This window comes from Stegodyphus dumicola, chromosome 7 (genome assembly GCF_044657685.1).
Source record: "Stegodyphus dumicola isolate Sdum_Otavi_A_Nest chromosome 7, ASM4465768v1".
Lineage (NCBI taxonomy): Eukaryota > Metazoa > Arthropoda > Arachnida > Araneae > Eresidae > Stegodyphus > Stegodyphus dumicola.
Window position 1 is genome coordinate 188,939,270 of NC_140774.1, and position 9,152 is coordinate 188,948,421.

Sequence of the window (9,152 nt, forward strand, 5' to 3'; positions counted from 1 at the left end):
GTAAATGTACAAAGTTTTTCCTTGAACGCAAAGCTTGCAACAAAAATTTCACACAAATGAAGCGGTAAAAATATTCGTTTAGTCATAACAAGAAATTCGTGTAATGAAAACAAAAATACCTTTTCCAACATTTCAGCAAGTTTAAAATATAATACAAGTAATAACAACGCTCGTATTTTCAATTCTTATCGCACATTTCAGTTGCATTTATTGTGCTTACATAAAAATATGGGTACATAAAATAATAAATGTTACGTAATACATACTTACATAAAAGCATGAGTATACATGCTTACATAAAATACATTTTTATTTAATACATGTATGAAAATTTATATGTGTATTGCATATTTTTGTTTAATACATGTATGAGTATACATGCTTACATAAAATATATTTTATGTAATATATGTATGAGTATACATGAATGTAATACATGTATGAGTATTTTTATTTAATACATGCATGAGCATTTTTATTCAATACATGTATGAGTATGCATGATCATAGATGCTTACATAAAATACATTTTTATGTAATACATGTATGAGTACTTTAATACATGTATGAATATGCATGAGTATACATGCTTACGTAAAAATATGAGTATAATTGTAAATCTTATAAAAAATTTGAATTCAAAAGCAGGCAAACATGTGGCTTACTTAAGTAATGATTTCGAAGCCGAATTCTTGGATAGTATTCTCTTAAATATAACAGGTATAGTTTTCCTTCCCAGACTACTATAGACATCAACAAATCTAAGAACAAATTTTTAATTTACTAAATTATGATTTCTCATGTGTTGAAACTTTGAGCCACACCAAGGGAATGTATTTCGTAATATGAAATGTTATAGTTTATCTTTTCTAAGTGCGAGACGATGGGGTTTTTCTACTTTATTTTCATACCCTTAAGAGACCATTAAAAGATATGAGTTAGAGCTCTAATACATAGAAGGATGCTAGTAAAACAACTCAAATTCTGAGCTTTAAAAATATTTCATCAATCCGTTTTAAAGTAACATTAATTTTCCTTTTGAAGAAAAATAATATGGCGCATTTGGCAAAGAGATTTTAGAAAATGTTACCTATGTAACACTTGAAATTTGGGGGAAGGAGGGGTTGAACATGCAATGATCCCTTGTTAGAGTGTTTTCCAGAAATTTTTGCTTTATCGTGTAGAGTCCTTAGGCTTCTGTGAAGCAGGAAACATGAAAAATGTCCTCGTTGGGACTCGAACCTGGACCTCTCGGATACGCGTCGAGTGTGCTACCGTTACAACACGAAAACATGCAGAGAGGGGAGAGAAAATACCTAATATACCCCCCTTTTAAAGGACGAGTGGGGATGAAGAGAACCAATCGCCAAATCCTGGTGGTGGAGAATCATCATCCACCACCGTTTAGTTCGGACGCCAGTATAGAGTCATTAGGATATTTTGATGCGGGAGACGACGTGAAAAATGAGGAATGCCCTCGCCGGGACTCGAACCTGGACCTCTCGCATACGCGCCGAGTGTGTTAACTGTTACACTATTAAGGCATGCTGGAAGGATGGATAAAATACCTTATATACTCCATTTAATACTTTAAATAAAAGAAACGATATTTTGAGGCTTCTTTATAATAATGTTTTTTATTCCCATTGTTATGTATGGAATTACGGCTTGGGGTCGCAGGTCAGAGTAGTTACAACATTTACGTATGAAACTGAATACCATTCAGCGGAGTTGGCCTTTCGGTTTTTTATTGCCGTCACTATTTGGTCTATTTATTTTTAACTAATTTTTTTGTTTGTGTTTGCTGTTCGCGTTTTTTTTTTTTTTTTTTTTTTTCCTTTTGGTGTTTGCTTTTTTCTAAATGTTTGTATTCGTCCTTTTCCTTCACTTTTATGTTTTTAATTATTATTAACACATAATTATTTTCATTTAGTTATTTTACGTGGCCTGTTACGCCGAGACTCAAACCAGGACCTCTCAGATACACGCCGAGTGTGCTACTGAAAGCAAGCGAAAAAGAGTAGTAGTAGTAAGGAGTGAAAAGAATAGTAGGAGATCAAATGCAGTTTCCAGTTTTCCACGTAATAAATGAAGTAAACTAATGAAGGTGCAAAGAAAAACTGCTATTTCTTAACATTTGAAAAACGTAGCAGTTTTTGAGCAATATGCTAGTCTTAAATAATTCAAATTACATATTTGTCAAAAGCATTTTCTTTCTAATTTGCTTACACAAATTCTTTCCCGCAGCAAAAATCATTGCCAGTTGTTCTCAAGTCATAATTCATGAATTTGCCATTCATTCAATGTGGTGCTATCTAGTGACAACCTCTTAAACTAATACTAAAATAATCGCTTTAAAAAAAGATTTTCTGCAAAGTATTTGAATAAAATATGCTTTCAAAAATGAATTTTACGAAGCATAATTTTTAAGCAAAAATAGTAAATGCGGTCAAACCTAAAAAGGTAAACTCGATGCGACATCAGCAATTTTTAAAAAAATTAATTTAAATATTGCGCAGAACTTTTGGAAAGACTGCGATATTCTTTCAAAAATTAATGATCAACAGCTACGCATTATATCATTGACGTAAGGATTTGACTAAAAATACCAATACCAATTTTTATCAAAACAAACTAAATAATTTTGGTCGGGATCCAGGTGCTAAGGAGACGTAAGAATAATTTCGCATGATTTAAGTGTACAGATAATGAGATATAATGATAGCAAAATAAGAGCTATTACAACTGTTAATTAAAATCTCTAACATATATCTTTCAGTTACTAATTTGCATTTAAATAACGTATGTGTTTCTTAGCTGCATTTGCATAAAAGGAGATTTGTTCTACCGGAAAAAAAGAAATTTATTCAAAAAGAATAGGAAATAAGGGGAAAGACAGCAGTCGGTAAATTAATTAATTTTACCCACTGCTGTCTTTAAATTCCGAGACTCGTATACCTTAAAACCGACCTTCGAATATGTAACTGTTGCAAGAATTGGGATAACTTACTTGTTTTAAAAGAAATTACTTCCAACTTTTTACAGCTGACTACATAATATAGCTGCTTTCTGAAATACTAACCAGAAAGTTTGTTTAGCCACAAATATTTTATAATTTAATAAGCTTTGCGACAAAATGTTTCGTCGTGTTTCCACCTTGCGCGTGCAATTTAAAACATTATGTAGCATAATTTAATTCCATATTTAATATATAGCTTTTATAACATTTGGAAACTACTATCAACCAAAAGTTGTAAGAATTTCATGTTAATTTTTTATTCTATTTTGAGTTGAGTTTATAAAATGTATTTTATTAAAAAAATTTGTAATGTTTTCGAGCATAAAATTTTTTAATATTAAAATACTCATCAGATTTTTGGTTCAGTTATAAAATAGTGCCCATATAAAGAATTCCATCAAATTTCAAGAATGTACCATTAGCCATTTTTAAAATAACATGCGCGCAAAGTGGAAACATGACGAAACATTTTGCCCCAAAGCGGATTAAATTACAAAAATATTTGTGGCAACACAAACTTTCTGGTTACTAGTTTTCTAAAGCAGCTATATTATGTAGTCAGCTGTAAAATGTTGGAAATAATCACTTTTAAAATAAATAAAATATCCCAATTCTTGCAACAGTCACATATGCGAAGATCATAAGGGGTTTAAGGTGTATGATCCCCCTTAAAGCAGTTTTAAATTACCTTCTGAAATTAAATTTTTACTTCCTCCTGACATTGTTTTTCACTCTGTCACATATGATAATTGTGTGATTCTTCGAACTGTCTCAAATAACATCTAACTGCATGCTTTGACGAGCCAGTATAGCCTTCTTGTCATGTTGTTTTTGATAGAATAAGCAAAGAACTTGAACTGTCATTCAAGTTCTTTGCTGTAATTTTCTTGATTAGTTTACTGTAGCAATAACTGTGGAAGATACTCGAACAGAATTGCTGTCGTCCAGGTGAAATCGTCTGCTGATTCATTTTTCCGAATATTTTACCATCGTTTACACTGCAATGGTAAAAACTACGAAGTACCGTCTAGCAGGTATTGCAGAGCCCCTATTAAAGTTACACCAAACGTGCGATAACCCACCGCATATTTGACTCTAGAGATGGCAGATTATAGGACAAGGGAACGGTGGACTTTAAAATAGCTAAAAATCAACCAAAATATTGAATTTTATTTTACTGTCATAATATTCTATATACGAAACTACATCGTATGCAAAAAAAAACACGTTCAAATATTCTAATTTTTAAAGAAATTACAAGCATTTCAAATGTGTCAACAACGTAAACTTTGCCCTTTAAATTTTGGAGAAATTGTAAAAAAAAATGTATTTCAACAATTATTTATTGATGTAATAATTTATATATTTGCCCAAAAGAAGTGTTTATTTCTTAAAAAAGGGCTAGAAATGTCAGTGTTGACAATTATCAATGAATTTATCTTTGGTTGTGTGAATTCTATACGCGTAGAACGGGAAGAAACAAACTCGTTTTCCCTACTCGTTGCAAAAACGCGGGATTAACGTGGCTTGAACCAAAGCAAAAAGAGAAGTTTACCTGCTTGGAAAAACCAGAAACAGTATAAAATATTGTAAAGCATTAAAAGATAATGTAACTGTAACAAATGACGGTAAAACATACGATGCAAGTGAATTTTAAAAGTTTCATTAGATATAATGTATAAGTTGTTTCTACCTCCAACTTCGAATCCCATACCAATTTGCGATCTGTTTATTTTTCTCATAATTAATATTAAGAGATTAAAAATAGTTAAATGATACGAAAATATTATCTAGTGTCTACATATTCATATTTAAAGTTAATTTGCTGTTTCTCATGAACATGTATTAAAGGTAAGTTTGAAGAAAAAATTTAAATTCAGTTTTCTCAAAACAAAATTTTTCGCAGTTCGTATCTCTTGAAAATGCTGCATGCGTCTCATTTTTAGTTAAACATGAATGATATTTGGAAGAAACTATCTTGTTACACGTTACAGTAGATCTAAGTATGCATTTTTGGATATGAGGTTATTATGAACTTGTGATCATGTTTAACAAAAGGTGGCATTTTTCCGAAAACTAGGTTTAAGTTCACAAAAATCCTTTTCAAAAATTTCTGATCCATCACATAACGGATACACAAAAACTTTTGTCAATAACGGATACACAAAAACTTTTGTCAAGTCTTTATAACTAACGTAAAGGAAAAATTACGAAAAAATGTTGAAAATTAGCGCGCAAGGAGCATTTTAAATCTTTAATTAAAATAATCAATTATTTGTTTTAATTTTTATTTAAAATAAATTGAAATTTTGATCGTATTGCTGCGTTTTTCTTTTCTGACACCAGTTGTTACGTTATTTTCTTCCTTCACGCTCGTACGGGTTCGTGTGCATTTGGAGTGAATAATGACGGCACTACTTGATGAAATATCGAAACACACTTTATTTAGCCAATATTGATCCGGACAGTTCCAAAATCACGTTACACTCGTCGAAGAACTACTATAAACACCCTGGCACAATCAGCGACACAGCCTTCCCACTATCAGGCTATAACGGTGGAGACAGCTTCACTGCAAAGCACCAGAGTACAGCTCCCGACTCTGCACGGTCGTTCTCGGAACTCCACATACTCTCGAGACTCTCCACGCTGCAAGTCGCAAGGTTCGACGCAGGGTTTAGATAGCTTTCGGCTTGTGTTAAACCGGTAAGAATTCGTTCCAGAAGGTTCTCCATCCGTCCATGGTATATCGCCAGTTTTGTTGCCAAATGTCGCCAAACGGGCGATTTTTCGGTAAATATGGCAACCCTGCCATACGTTTCTATTTTATGGTAACCCTAATCCTTCTTTGCTGGGAACATCCTACCGCGTCCGTACATTTCGTAACAATATATTTTAGTATAAACTAATGTTATATAATACGTATATATATAAAATTTCTTGTCAAAGGAACAAAAACTTAAAAACTAATTTTTAAAGTCCACCGTCCCCAAACTGACGTAAAAACACTTTTTATGTCTCTATTTCTTTGCGTATTGGTTAGCACACACTGCGCGTATTCGAGAGGGTGTCTAGAACTTTTCGCCGTCGCCATTTCACCGTGGCCGTTTCGCCATCGGGACGCTTAGCCGTCAAGACATATTTTTCTTTACATGACTGCATTTTATCTTGCCGTATTATACTCTTATTAAATTTATTTAGCTTAATAATTTTGTTTGCCTTTTGTATACTTAATAAAGGTTGATTTTAATATATATATATCAATACTAACAAATTAATAAATTGGAATTCCAACATATCCAAAAAAGTAATTAACAATACAATAATCAATCAAATACAACGAATTAAAATTATCTGCACAGATACAAAAGATTTACAACGCGAAATTTTGCTCCTTGTTAAAATTCTCAAAAATAATCTAATACACATTCAATTTATTAACCATTGCCTTAAAAGAGCAAGCGTTAAATACTCACTCTAAATCATTTAACTGATAGGGATATGATAATTTGTTCCTAAACCTGAGAAGGCGGTATAAGTTGGATGACTATCAGTTGAAGGATTTGTATATAGTGTAATTACTCAGTTGTATATATTGTAAAAAGCTAATTGTCTTCAGACTTATGCTGTTAATAAAAAATGGGCCTATTTCCTAATCTTTAGTCTGTCAAATAGCTCTTTGACAGTGAAAATTTCTTTTTCTTTTCTTAAATTCTTAATCGTTTCGACACGACAATTAGCCAGAAATTAATTAATTTCCATTCACTAGTATTTTTTAAAAAATTTTAACAGACGGTTTCACTCAAATAAGAACTCCACAGAATACATCCCTCAAGAATTCCGAGTCCCACCCACTACCATAAATTACTTCACCCAAGTCTTACCGACTGATATTATTCAAAGCCCCCGCTGCCGCTAAGAATATTTCGGAAACACTACACTTCTGAGTCAGATGCGAAGAGAACACTTGGCCGACTCCCCACTAGAAAAAACGTAAGTTAATTAATACTTTTTCTGGCCTTTTTATCTTCATGTACATTCACTTTTCTAATTATATTTTTATATTATTTTTGATTTGTTTTCACAAAGTTTGTATTATTTATCTTATATTTTGTAATCTTCTTATGTTTATTTCAACTTTATACTTTGAATTCTATTTCATAATGACAATTTCCAATGTTTAATTTTTACAAATAATATTGAACTTAAATGCATAAACACGAGGGTGTCGGGGACGGTTACTCGAGTTTTTTCGAAATTCACTGCAGAAATTGCTTTTCACTCAAAATTGAATTATCTAAAATGCTTCATAAGAATAAGTTCTTTGAAAATCAGCATTGGATCATAATCCCTTCTATTCACGGAAATATTTGGCCTGACTTGAATTGCCGGTTTGGCTTAGCCTTAATGCTCGAGTAAAGACGAAACACCTTCGTATTTATTTATTAATTATTGTTCATTGAACGGGAGTTGGTTTGTTCCTCTTGAAAAGTCAACTAATTTCCGATCAATGACAGTGATTACATGCATTTAATTTAATTCTTGCCTTTAATTTATTCCTTTTACAATTGAAATTTTGTTCTTCATGATGATTTAATTCCAGTCCCCGTTAAAACATTATTAACTTTTTCCTTTCAAGTTACTTCAAAACATCTTTCAAAATATAACTTACTAGTATGGATTCACTCTTTTAAGATAATTCTACTTTAATTAGGAGATAATATAATCAATTTATCAATATTATTTAGTAAATAAATTATATATCTTATATATATATATATATATATAGCTGTTTACAAGTATGAGATATAAAGAAATTCCACATAGCTGGAAAATTATGTCAGTACCAAAGAGAACTGGGGCTAAACTTCTGATATAAAAAAAAGTTTTATTATCTATTTTAAAATTATGCGGGTGCAATATTTATATGATTCGTCAAAATTTCTTGAAATTTTAATTGGGTAGTTCAGAAAAATCACTCATCCAAGCAGGAAATTCACATGTTTATGAAATCTGAATGGAAAACGAAATCTGTCAGCATCTCACTCTCTTAAAATTAATATAAATTAATATATCATGCGTGTCGGTGTGTACGCAAAAGCATTTTATACATTATTTTACATAAAATGTTTACCAAATTAAATTAAATTATTAAACTGAACAGAGTTATTAGTTTAAATCAACTTAAATTAATACGGCAAGACATAATACAGCTATGTAAAGAAATATATGTCTTGACAGCGAAATGTCCAGACGGCGAAACGGCCACGGCGTGGGAATGAAATTAAGGCTAGTTATCCAAAAGTATTGTTACGAATTTATATTTAGATACCTAATTTTAGTAAAATTGTAATTAAAATTGTTGTATTTCCCCGTGCAATGCATCTCGAGACAAATTTTAAGAGAAAGATATGCCGGAAAAGTAAAAATACAAACGACAAGTGAAGGAGGACGTGGGCACTGCTCCTTTACCATTAGGTTAACCAGTACAGCACCCCGTCCACCCTTATCCAGAGTTGGCCAATTGGTGTGGCCACACGAGAGCCAAGTAAAAATACTGGTGACAGGTGACGGAGGACGGGGACGCCTGAAGTTTAACAGAGGTTAACAGGCATATGTCCCGCGTCCTCCCCTGCAGTTTATTTAATAATTATAAGTGTGGATACATGGCTTATAATTATTAAATAAACTCCAGGGGAGGACGCGGGGAGCACGTTCATTTGAGTAAATGAATATCTCGGTAATTTGCATTGAAACTAAATATATGTGATTGACCATATGTTCGCTGTAACTGTTATTCCATCATTTTATTGCTTTCCAGAGATCTCGAAAACTAGAAATTATTAAAATTTCTTGGGCCTGAAAGTTATAAAAAGCCAGAGAGAAAATCTCAACTCAGTTGTTAAGTTAGCTGCTTTTGTTATTGTTGCGAATTCAGCGTGAAATCAGAATAGCTTTCTCTTTAAATGCGCTGTGCATTTCGTTCTATTTAACGTTTTTAGTAGTTTGAAGTATAACTACTGATTACGAACGACGTTAGGATTGCCATATATTTAGAGATCCCCATGCCGAAAAGACACTATACAGTTAAAAACATCCATGCCTCCTCCGGGATTCGAACCCGGGGCCTTCA